The following is a 12,914-nucleotide window of genomic DNA, read 5'->3' on the forward strand; positions in this document are numbered from 1 at the left end:
TTTTCTTAAATTGGTACAGCTTATTTTATATGTTTTATAAGCTTCCCTTCCTCCCTTGGCCTATGAACAAATGCTGATAAGAGTTGAGTGGAGTTATAAAACACTGAATACTCCTGCTAAGATCTCTCCCTCTGTCTTCTACTCTGACATATTCAGCATTATCCCACTACTGCTCTGCTTTAAACTCCAGGGGGATTCTCAGTGTTCTTTTTAGCCTATCACCTCCAGAAGTCCAGGTTTCCTTAGGTGTGTATGATGTTTCAAACTATAGAATGTGAACTTGCAATACTTTTCCACATGATCATTTCTTATAGCCAAAATACTTGTTTTTCTTACAGCTCTTGCCATCACCTGACTCAATATGTATTTAACTTATTTCTTTTAAAGTTGGTACCTCCGGGGTGCCTGGGTGGCTCAGTGGGTTAAGCCTCTGTCTTCGGCTCAGGTCATGATCTCAGGGTCCTGGAATGGAGTCCCGAATCGGGCTCTCTGCTCAGTAGGGAGTTAGGGCACATGCCCTCTTCCCAAGTTTTCTATCTGTTGATTATTTAATCAAAAACTAACGTGCGTACTGTTATGAAGGGATTTTACAGATTCAATAAAATCTCAAACCAGCTGACCTTAAGATGAAAGAGATTATCCTTCTCTCCAGGTAGAATTTGTCAGTGAAGCCCTTTAAGAAGCAGTGTTTTCTCTGCCTGGTAGAAGAACAGAAAGACAGAGATAATCACATTGAGAGAAGAATCTGATGTGCTATTGCTGCTTTTGGAGATGGAATGGGTTATGTGCAAGGAACAGCCACAAGGAGCTAAATGTGATCCTCGGCCAATGGTAAAGAAATGAGGACCTCAGTCCTACAAAAACAAGATGAACTCTGCTAACAGTATGAATGATCTTGAAAGTGGATTATTTCCCAGAGAGTACAGATAAGAACATACCTCTGCCAACATCTTGTTTTTCATCCTTGTGAGAACCTAAACAGAGGTCCCAGCCAATACCAGTCAGACTTTTGGCCTGCAGAACCAAAATAATAAATGGGTGATGTTTTCAGCTGTTATGAAAGTAGAGATATTTTTCCCCTTTTTGTTCATTGTTACATCATTAGGACCTAGAATTGTGCCTGAAATAAAAGAAACCTTTTAGAAATAATTCTAGTTAGCCTGCTAAAGTAAACACTGTGAACAGTTTGAGACTATTTTAATCCATAGACTCACTCTAGATATTTAGCTGTAAATCCAGTTGAGTAAAGAATTAAGGTTTAAATGTTTGACGAGACCATCTAAAAATCTTATATAAATGAAACAAGATGAGTTTGGGAGGGAGACAAACCATAAGTGACTCTTAATCTCACAAAACAAACTGAGGGTTGCTGGGGGAAGGGGGTTTGGGAGAAGGGGGTGGGATTATGGACATTGGGGAGGGTATGAGCTTTGGTGAGTGCTGTGAAGTGTGTAAACCTGGTGATTCACAGACCTGTACCCCTGGGGATAAAAATATATGTTTATAAAAAATAAAAAATTAAAAAAGACAATTTTGCTATAGAAGATAAAATCACAAAAAAAATCTTATATAATCTCTGGTAAAATTCTTAAAAAATTATAAAAGGCATCAGTGATATACTTACAAGTGTTTATTTTTTTGAGATGAATTGATTTCAGACACTGAATACTTGATTTAATGCATGTTTTAGTGCACTTTATGTGACACAAATTAATTTGCAATAGAAGCAAGAAACCTATCTCTAAGGTAATTAGTCATGGTCAAATCTTAATTATCTCCTTAAATAGAAAACAGGCTTATCAAGATATCTACTATGGTATTCTCGAATGGGATGCTCTCTTATTTGTTAATAAGCCTTTCCACTAAAATAAAATTCTATGGTATAGATTTTAACACATGGACTTTGAAATAATGACACCCATTTTTTAACCCTTCTAGCCTCTATATTTATTCCAGTCATTCCACAAGTTGCTTTTGTTTCTATACATGAGGAAAATGGGCCTCAGAGATATTACATACTAGCTTAAGATCAGAAAAATTGAATTGGTAAACCTAAGATTCCAGCACAGGTGGATGTATTACTGAGGTTCCATGTTTGTCCTATTCTGACACACTGTCAATCAGTGATGTTTGTTTATTAAATTCATCTGTAATTATTATGAATATATGGGAATTTATATCCCTGTCTGAATATTTGCACTGTGTAACAGTTTTATTGAATATTAACAAGATATGATCCTCATTTTCCTAGGCACCAATTTTATCCTGGAAACTTTGTTAGAAGGCCCGAATTGTACGAACTTTTGTCATGAGGGCAATAGTCAAATCTCAAAACAAGTGGAAAAGTGAGTTAACTTTCATCAACAAATGAATGGAACAATCTTGAAGCAACCAGTTATCAATCCATTAACATTTCTTTTACTTATGTCCCTTCAGTGCACATTTGTTGAGAGTACCTCATGTCCCTGGCATTATATTTTGTGCTAAATTCAGCATGATGTCTGTCCTTGGTATTTTGGGAGCTTTGAGGTGATATATTGTCGGAGGGCTGAAGCTGAAAGATGGTAGGTGTTAGCCTGAAGATGGGCAGTTGAGAGGGAAGAGGAGAGCAAAAATGTGGGAATATTCTAGATGAGAGAAAGTAAATAAAAAGAATGGAAAATTAAGCAGGATTTGCTTTTTTTTTTTTTTTTTAGGAACTAAAAGAAGTACACTGTTGTTGTATGTTAGAGTCCATTATGCGGGAAAGGAGCGCATGGAGACAGAGATTTAAAAAGGATGTGTATGCAGTGCTTTCTAAGTCGCATGAATACAGTTGAAATTTATGTGGTGCTGCTGAAGGGAATGCAATGAGTAGGTTTTTTATTTGTTCATTCGCTCATTCAACAATATTCATGAAAGGCTTGCTTTGGGTGCTGTGTGCCAGGCACTGGCTCATGGGTTAGGAGCGAGACTGCAGTGAATTTATTGTTGTCAGGGTCCTTTCCCTCATGGAGCTTATTATCTAGATTGATGGTTTTGAAAGGTCATTCTGCTGCAACATTAATAAACTGTGGCAAGGAAAGACCAGATCGAAGAAGCTGGGACAGGGAGCAAACAAGGATGAGTGCCTGAGCTGAGGATTTCGGATCTAGCAACAAGGAAGTCATTGGTGGCAGAAGTAGGGATATATTGGATGGAGGGGGCATCTCGACCCCTTCTATTCATAAAGTTAGAATGAGATGGAGGGCAGGTACTGTATGTCTTTATCACTGTATTTCTAGTCCCTTGTCTACTAATTTAACCTTGACTCTCTATCATCATCTTTGCCAGATCATTGATTACAAGCATTCTTGATTTTAGAGTGTGCCCAGCTCTGCTTAACCTACAGTTGGGACTAAATTTGATGGTTTGGGGTATTTTTTTTCCTGATTTTTAAAATCTACAAATAAGTACTATTTTCCTGAACAATGAATTCCTTAACTTTTTGGACATTTTTCTTTTTGGTATTATAGGGATATAGTCACATTCAGGTAAAGACTGCATAGCATGTTAATGAGTGGTTAGTGAATCTCTCTTTCCCCCAAATATTTACTAATCTACTAAAAAATTTATAAGATGATCACTTCCCAAATTGACAACCTACTTTAGGAACTATTTGTGCATTTATTTTTTTTTGTACTGTGCAATATATTCTTGTATAGAGAAATTTGCTTTATAATAATTCATTTGTAAATGCTGGCATTCGCTCACAGTATTTAAAACAAAAAGTTCAAATTATTATTTGAGCTTTCTTCCTTACCCTTGAAAGAGAAAATAAATGAATTTGCTCCTTTTCTGTTTTTCATCATTTTTAAAGTTATATTACATTTGTAAAGTGTCTGCTTTTAAAATTATTTTTTTGGTTTTGTAAAAGGAAATACATTCAATGTATTTAATAATTCTTTAAATATTAAATTTAGAATATAATTATAATTTGCCAAATAGTTCTTTCTTCCATCACATTCTCAAAACAAAAACATGGGCCCTTTATTCATATTCCCTGTTTTCAGGTCCCATTCTTTTTGAAAAAGTGGTATTTGGAGATTTGAAAGGTTCCAACTTTATGTTGATATCTGGCAGAAAGAAATTTTAGAATAAGTTCTATTCTTAAACACCCTGACAATTTTAGCTATGTCTATATATAATTTGTTATTAGCTATGTTATAACTTATTAATGAATTTGATGGAAGTCACAAGGTTGGATTTGTATATATTTGTATTTAACTTTTCTTCAGCTAAGAAAGAAAAGTTTGGCTGTCTATTCTTCTATCTAAAATGTTATACATTGAAATTGCAGTAGCAATATGTTATAGATGATGTAGAAGAAGTTTGACAGTTTCGGAGAAAAAGGCAGAATTATTTCTTTAAATTATCATAGTACTTTAAGTCTTAACTGTGTAAAATTTAAGGTGTATGACAGAAACATTTGATATTCTTTAGACATTGTAAAGCCACTCCCATTTTCCAGTTTGAGAAACACTTTGTTTATGAAAAATTTCAACCTTATTTGCCCAATCCACTTTTTCTAACTTCCTTTTCTTCTTATTCTTGGCAATATACTTAGCACCACAGTTGCAAAAATGGAAAATTTAGAATAAAAATCCTCAGTCAAAACTTCCATTTTGTGCATTTCATTTTATGTCAAATAATCTAGTATTTATAAGTCCTTATAGCTTACAACAATTAATGGAGGCTAACAGGTATCCTAAAAGATCAAACTTTTCAAATTACTAATAAAAATAAGCATTTAAAACTATTGCTATTTAAGTAAGCACTCAACAAAGTTGGGCTTCTCTACTCTAATTTTTATCTTTAACACCTGGAGAATAAAGTTTGTGAAAGAATCAGAATATTTACATTGGGAAATTGATGGATACCTATAGATAGTTATTAAAGTGTAGGAAGAAAAAAGACTTTCCTTCAGGAGAGTAGTTTCAAAAAGAGTGCATTTCACCTGTTCCTCTTGTATTATTTCTATGATAAAATCTCCCTTGTAGAAGATTTCTATATAATTCAGCAGGCTTTCCTTAAAATTAAAAAAAAAAAAGATGCCTTACAAATGAAACCTATAGTTTATGCTTATGGTTTATGTAATGGTCAAATATTTTTCTATTATTTTGAATATGTTTACATATTAATTTTCAGTATTAAAATGTCTTATTTTCCTACTCAAAATCTTCTCTGCTTTTATTATTCAAGCACGTTAGGTGAATGGCTGTTCTCCAAAGAAATGAAAACCTGTGGATTTAAAATTCTATTTCTTTTTTTTTTGCTTATAAAATTTTAACAGTATCCTTTAAGCTTTATAGATCCAGACTATAAAATTTATGGATAAACAAGTTAAGAACTTAATTTTACCTTTGTGTGTAAAAACTTACATGGAACAATCAGGTTTCATCAGCTATTCAAAGAAAAGTATTCTTCTTCTCCTTATTGCATACTCTCGAACATAGAGGGCGCTGTTACATTAACGAACACTATCATTTCAAGCAGAGATTGTTTATAGCTCCTTTTCATGGCAAGACCATCAGCTCCAATGTGTTTCATGACTGCTATGTATTAATCATTTTGTCTTTCTCTCAGTAAGTATCTTTTTCATAATGCTTTAATGAAGTTCTTTCCATAAGCTTTCATCTGAGATAAGTAAAGATGTGAATGTGAATGCATGGATATATTTATAGAAAGCATTCGCTCATATGTTAAATGCCTCATGAAGTTTCCTGACAGCACCACTCTTAATTTTTAACACATATAATAATATATCGTGACAAAAATCAGTCAACATGAGTCACTAGACATTAAATATTAAAAATTATGGAAATACTGATAATTTGCTTTGACATTCTGGAAAAGCACATATTTTGTCACATTCATGCCAGGAAATGTAGACCAATATATTTAGTCTAAGTGATGCACAATATTTTTGACAATACATAAAATAGCTCAAGCTAATTGTTTTGTTGATCATTCCAAGAAAAAGAAGGTTGTTTAAAACATTGTGATTTTTCACAGACCTGTACCCCTGGGGATAAAAATACATGTTTATAAAAAAATTAAAAAATTAAAAAAAAAACAAACATTGTGATTTTGAAATGCATTGATCTTTAGATTTTTATCTAGCTCTTTGAAAATAGAGGTATCTATCAAAGAACAGGTGGTATACACGTGGATGTTTTCTAAAGTGAGAACATTCACAATATTCTCAATTTGGAATACTATTCACTTCTCTCCTTCAAGCTCTTAAGGTTTTACTCATTCTTTTTTTTTTTTTTTTTTTTTTTTTAGATTTTATTTATTTATTTGACAGAGAGAGAGATCACAAGTCGGCGGAGAGTCAGGCAGAGAGAGAGAGAGAGAGAGAGAGAGAAGCAGGCTCCCGCTGAGCAAAGAGCCTGATGCGGGGCTCGATCCCAGGACACTGAGATCATGACCCGAGCCGAAGGCAGCGGCTCAATCCACTGAGCCACCCAGGCGCCCCAAGGTTTTACTCATTCTTACATGCCGACTTGACGTGTTACCACAAGCACTGTAGCTTTTCTATGGCAAAATACTGAGACTGGCCCAACTTCTGGGAATGAGCCTTAGCAGACAGAATATATTATTGAAATATTTAGGCAATATAGTTATTGATTATCATGTGGCTTTACATATAATAAATGGTAAGCCAAAAAAATTGTAAACAGCACACACATCAAGAGATTTAAATGTGTTTTTGTCTTTAGATATTCTAATCCCATTGTCTAGAATCTTTACTCAAAATAATGTTCTGAAAGAGTAGAGATAACTTCATGCAAAAAAAAAAAGAAAATATTTTTGCAACTCTGGAATCATCACAAATAATTAAGAATGGCATACTACTCAACATGGTATTATAGAGATAATATACATTATAATATATACTCATATATTAATATATTCATATATATAATACATACATGTATAAAATAATAATATATGTATGTGTATATGTATAGTGATTAAAGCACAGATTCTGAAGCCTGAAAGTTATGGTTCAGATTTTAACCCAATCACTCACTAAGGAAAAGGATAATCTCTCTGATTACTCATGTAGGAAAAAAATAACATTAAAACAGTCATTAAAAACTATTTTCATGGGATTCTTGTAGGAATTAAATGAAATGGTCCCAGGTAGAATGTTTTATAAGTGTATATAGACCATATTAAAAGTTTGCTATTGTTATTTTCATGGCTCTTATATTAAAAGTGGTATTTTGTAACAATATATTTGAGTTTATCAGCACCTAAGGTCTTAACCTCTTATCTATATGCTCTGCAAGGGAAAGATATTACCCAAAGGAAACTTTAAAAAGACGAACTGGTGTGTGCATAGTGGCTTTTGAGGAGTGAAACGAAAGTGTGATGACCAGTTAAAAATATACTGCAGTACTGATATGAGGTCATATTTGAATATTCAGTCACATCTTATCTTTGAGAAATATAGAGACATCAGAAGCACCCATCTATTATCATTTGGTCTTTTTGCTCCCTGTCATACTTTAATTATGATGTCTGCATATCATATCATATAATGTTCTAATAGTGAGTTTTGTGGTGTTTTATGTGTATTTTGATGGGAAGAGATATGAATTTATAATTTAGAGATTCGTGACTACAAAGTTAGCCTCTTACCTGTCACTGGAAAGGTTACTTTTCATTATGGTTATATATGGGTGTGTGTATGGGGGGGGGTGTGATATGAAATTTCAAATCATTCTGCTTATCTTTTACAAGTCCCCCTTTACCTCATGCAGCTCAGCCACCTGGTCTCTGTGCTATCCTTTGAACACTAAGCTTTTCTCATGGTAAGACTTTATCTTTCTTGTCCCACATTTCCCAATTTGTCAGAGGACCAGTGTCATTCATTCAGATATACTTAAATGTCTCCTATCAGAGAGGATTCCAGTAACTGCATCTGTTAAAGTATCATTGCCATCCCACCACTCCTATTTGTTAATTTTTAATATTGCATTTATAATAAACACAAATTATACATACTCAAATTGTGAGTGTCTTTTCTACTGTAGTGCAGTTTGTACTCAAATTGTGAATCTTCTCTGCTATAGTACAGTTCCACTGAAGCATGAGCTTTGTTCATTCTGATGTCACTTGCCCTAGAATTTAGACTACATGTTAAGTGGCTGAATGATAATGACTGATAACTTTTGTTTAAATTCAGATGAAATTTCTGTACCAAAATGTTGATACTATGTACATTTAACTAGCTGAACTGGTATCTTCTACAGATAACATCAACCAAACATCCATATTTTATTTTTTTTTAATATTTTATTTATTTATTTGACAGAAATCACAAGTAAGCAGAGAGAGAGGGGAAAGCAGGCTCCCTGCCGAGCAGAGAGCCCGATGTGGGGCTCGATCCCAGGACCCTGAGATCATGACCTGAGCTGAAGGCAGAGGCTTAACCCACTGAGCCACCCAGGCGCCCCAAACATCCATATTTTAAAAGTTACAGTACTGTTAATAACATTTTCCAATATTTGTAGACCATCTCTAAGGGGGGATTGAGCTGGGATATCATCATTGGATTATGGAGCAACTGGGGAGGGTCATTGTAAGCAACAAAGTAAAAATAAAAATTAAAAATTGCTCTAAAAGCTAAACAATGATTTGTTCCTATTTTAAAGAAAACGAGTATACTTAGAAATAAAAGGGAAATAGCATTTTACCTGACCTAAATCTTAATTTATATACTGTTCAAATTATCTAATGACCAGACATTTCCTGAGTTGAAAGGTAATTATATTTTGGATTATGCCACTACAATAAGATTTCTTATTTTGTCTTCCAGTTAAATTGTGTAAGCTGGGCAAACGAACTGGAAAATGCTAATGCCCAAATGGTTACTCCTATATCTTCATATTTTATGATCTTTCTTTAAAATAAAGAAAGTAGTAAACATGTAGTACTTTTTTCTCTGAAGGAATATGACATAAATAACAAAGCCTTTGAGACTACCTTCTTAGACTAACGAGCCCTCTTCACTTTCTATGAGATAATAGTATCATAGTTAGAGAATATCAGGTATAGAAATACAATTAGAAACGTTATTCTATTGATTCACCACATTCTCAAATCAAAATAGGGCTTTTGTTTCAAAGTATTATCTTTTTGTTCCATGTCCCATGTAGAAACCTTCTTTCAATAACCAAAGCACTCTTCAGTGCTGGGAATGTTAAATAATTGAACAACTTTTAATGAGGAATGAAAGTAAAGAAAAACTTCATCAGTAAATCTTCATAAATGCATTCAGAGACCTGTGAAGAAGGTGCCACATGTTGTGATCTCTTTTAAGACAGGCCACATGCTGTGATCTCTTTTAAGACAGGTCTGAAGAGATTGACTCCGGAACCAAACTACCCACATTCCAATCCTGGCTCAACCACACACTAAAGAGTGTAATCTTTGGCAAGTTACTTAACTCCCTCCAGTCTTAATTTCCTTATAAGTAAGATAGGGACTAATAATACCCAGACATATAGAGGTTATCTTAAAAATTAACTAAATAGAGCATCTGGCTCATTATAAGCATATGAAAGATTTTGGTTTTGTTTTTGTTTTGAGGTTGGGGGTGAGGGAGCAGAAGGCAAGTGAGAATCCCAAGCAGGCCAGGCAGGTTCCACACTCAGCACGGAGCCCGATATGGCACTCCATCTGATGATCCTGAGATCATGAACTGAGCTGAAATCAAGAGTCAGATGCTCAACCAACTGAGCCACCCAGGGATCCCAGCATATGAAAGGTTTTTTTAAGAAAGTATTTAATATAGCTGCTTCATCTTAACAGAATTTGCGAATTATTTAGGGAATTTGAGATTGTGTTGATCATTTATGTTAGCCGGTTAATTTGAAATATTTCTATATAATGGTTCATTCTTGGTTTGCAGCAAAAAAAGAAAAGAAAAGAAAAGAAATATTTCTATATAATTCATTCATTAAAATAAATATCTACATGAGCATCACTAAGAGTTTATTTTTTAAGATTGTCAATGTTAGAGACATAAGTTATCCATATTCTACTGGTGACTTCATAAGACATCCTGGCCTTCTTTACTCTTCACCATATTTCCATAGTGATATTAACATGACCATTGTAAAAGAACCTAGATGTCCATCAACAGATGAATGGATAAAGAAGATGTGGTATATATACACAATGGAATACTATGCAGCCATCAAAAGAAATGAAATCTTGCCATTTGCGACAACATGGATGGAACTAGAGCGTATCATGCTTAGCGAAATAAGTCAAGCGGAGAAAGACAACTATCATATGATCTCCCTGATATGAGGAAGTGGTGATGCAACATGGGGGCTTAAGTGGGTAGGAGAAGAATCAATGAAACAAGATGGGATTGTTGGGAGACAAACCATAAGTGACTCTTAATCTCACAAAACAAACTGAGGGTTGCTGGGGGGAGGGGGGTTGGGAGAAGGGGGGTGGGGTTATGGACACGGGGGGGGGGGGTGTGCTTTGGTGAGTGCTGTGGCGTGTGTGGACCTGGCGATTCACAGACCTGTACCCCTGGGGATCAAAATATATGTTTATAAAAAATAAAAAATTAAAAAAAAAAACCTGAAGGATTTGAACAGATGCTTCACAAAAGAAGATATAAGAATAACTAATAAGCATATGAAAAGATGCTCAATATCATTTGTTATTATGAAATGAAAACCACAATGAGATATCATCTCCTAACCACTAGAGTGACTATAATAAAAGAGATGGGCAATAAAAATGTTAGGATGTGGAGAAATGGGAATTCTCCTACGGTGCTGGTATCAATGTAAAATGACACAACCACTTTGGAAAACACTTTTGCAGTTCACTTTAACATAATTTAGTGTATGACCCAGCAATTATACTCTTGATATCTAACCATGAGAAATGAAAACATAGAGCTATGTAAGACTTACACACAGATGTTTTTAGCATCATGACCCACAACATTGGACACTACCTAATATTGGATTCAGCAAAAATCGGAAACAATCTACATTTCCACCAATTGGGTTAAGATGCTAGAGATATACAATGGAATACTATTAAGCAATAAAGAGGAAAAAATTTAAAAAAAAACCCCAAACAAAAACATGACCATTGTAAATATTTACTAACCATACTTCATGCCTAATGAAAGAAGTGCTCAGAAGAAATGGTAGAGGACATAAAAAAAATATTTTGTCATGATCATGGCCCCCTAAGGAATAGAAGAATTTTCAAAATATAATTTATTTTTTAGAATTCAGGCATAGGTAAATAATGTTATATTAATTAATATAATAATAATATAAAAAATAATGATATTTATTCTCACTTACTAATGAATTTTCAGTTGTCTTACCAAAACTGAGAAACTCCTTCATGAAACTTAATGAGCAGCCTCCTTGGGGAAAATGATCAGTTTGCAAGTGTTGTTTTGGGGGGAAATATTATGCTCTAATTGGAACTTTAATTGATGCCTTGATATTCTTGCTTTGGTAAATTGTCTGCTGCTGAAAATAGAAAGAGATTTACATGAATGAAATTTACATTTTTTTATTTTGGTTCTTCATAACATTTTGTACTCTTAACTCTTTTTTCTACCTCTCTCTTCCTCTCCCTCCTGAACACACACAAACAAACACACTCATCTGATGTTAAGTATTCTGAACTTCTAAATGGTGTATTCATTGAGAGATAAGCCATATAAGAGTATAAGGTCAGAAAAATTCAGCACTCTAGAATTGTATTCAAACATGTGGCATGCTCCCTGCTTGTATGGTGTTTGTTGTGAAGTAGCTGCAATTGGCTACTGGACTCGAGTGGTATTTGTTATAAGCTTTCCCCCTTTTATTTTACATCCAGCTCTGCCTTCTAAATTAGCTTCATATTATTGGCACTTTTTCTTTGCATATCAGAACAAGAGTTAAAATCGCAATATGCCTTTGCTCTTCGTACTTTGCTCTCTGGTGTTTATTTTACATCTTTCATACTGTGAGAAAAATCTTATGTATAACCATTAAGTAACTTGCCACAAATACTTCACGATGAATTTTTCCTGGAGCATTTCCTTTTGTTTTACTTCCATTGATCAGTGTGTGCCTTCACTCTTCGCTCCTGGCAACCCAAGTCCTACACTTATCTAGTGTTCCGGCCTTAGTGGGTGACTTAGATGATTCAGTGTTATCAGAATTATACTCACCAGTCTACTGACTCAAGTTTTTCTGTCAGGATTCCTCTAAAATATTTTTAACAATAAAAAATAAAAGCAAAACTTTTAAAGGCAAAAGAGTAAAAAGCTAAAGTTAACCTTATAAAAAATATGTTTCACAACTTTGCAAAAGTTGAATATATTAAAAATCATTGGTGGCAAAAAAGAACCACTGAAAAGCCAATGGGTGAGACTCAGAAAACAACAAGGGCAGACTCACATCCAATCTGAAGACACAGATGAGTTAAGCCTGCTCTGTTATGGCTGAGGACTAGACACTGCTACTTGTGCCTTGACTCTGATATTCTGACTTATTCACTGGAGACCAACACTGCCACCGATATAGGAACTACTGCCCTTGAGAAATAAGTGACGCTGCCACTGTTGAAACCGCTGCCAGAAATGACTTTCTATAACAATACTTTCTTGGGCTATTAGCTACAGGTTCTAAGGCCAGGGCAGCTGTATGTTTTGGATAAATCTAGGGCATATATCTGTGCTCTAAAAACAAGTGATCAAAAAAACAAGTATAGGCTTACCTCATTTTATGATACTTCACTTTATTGCAATTTGCAGCTACTCCACTTCTTACAAATTGAAGAAGTTGTTTGTGGCAATCCTGCCTCAAACAACTCTATTGGTGCCATTTTTCTAACAGCAT

The sequence above is a fragment of the Mustela nivalis genome, assembly GCF_964662115.1.
Source record: "Mustela nivalis genome assembly, chromosome: 7".
NCBI classification, from domain to species: domain Eukaryota; kingdom Metazoa; phylum Chordata; class Mammalia; order Carnivora; family Mustelidae; genus Mustela; species Mustela nivalis.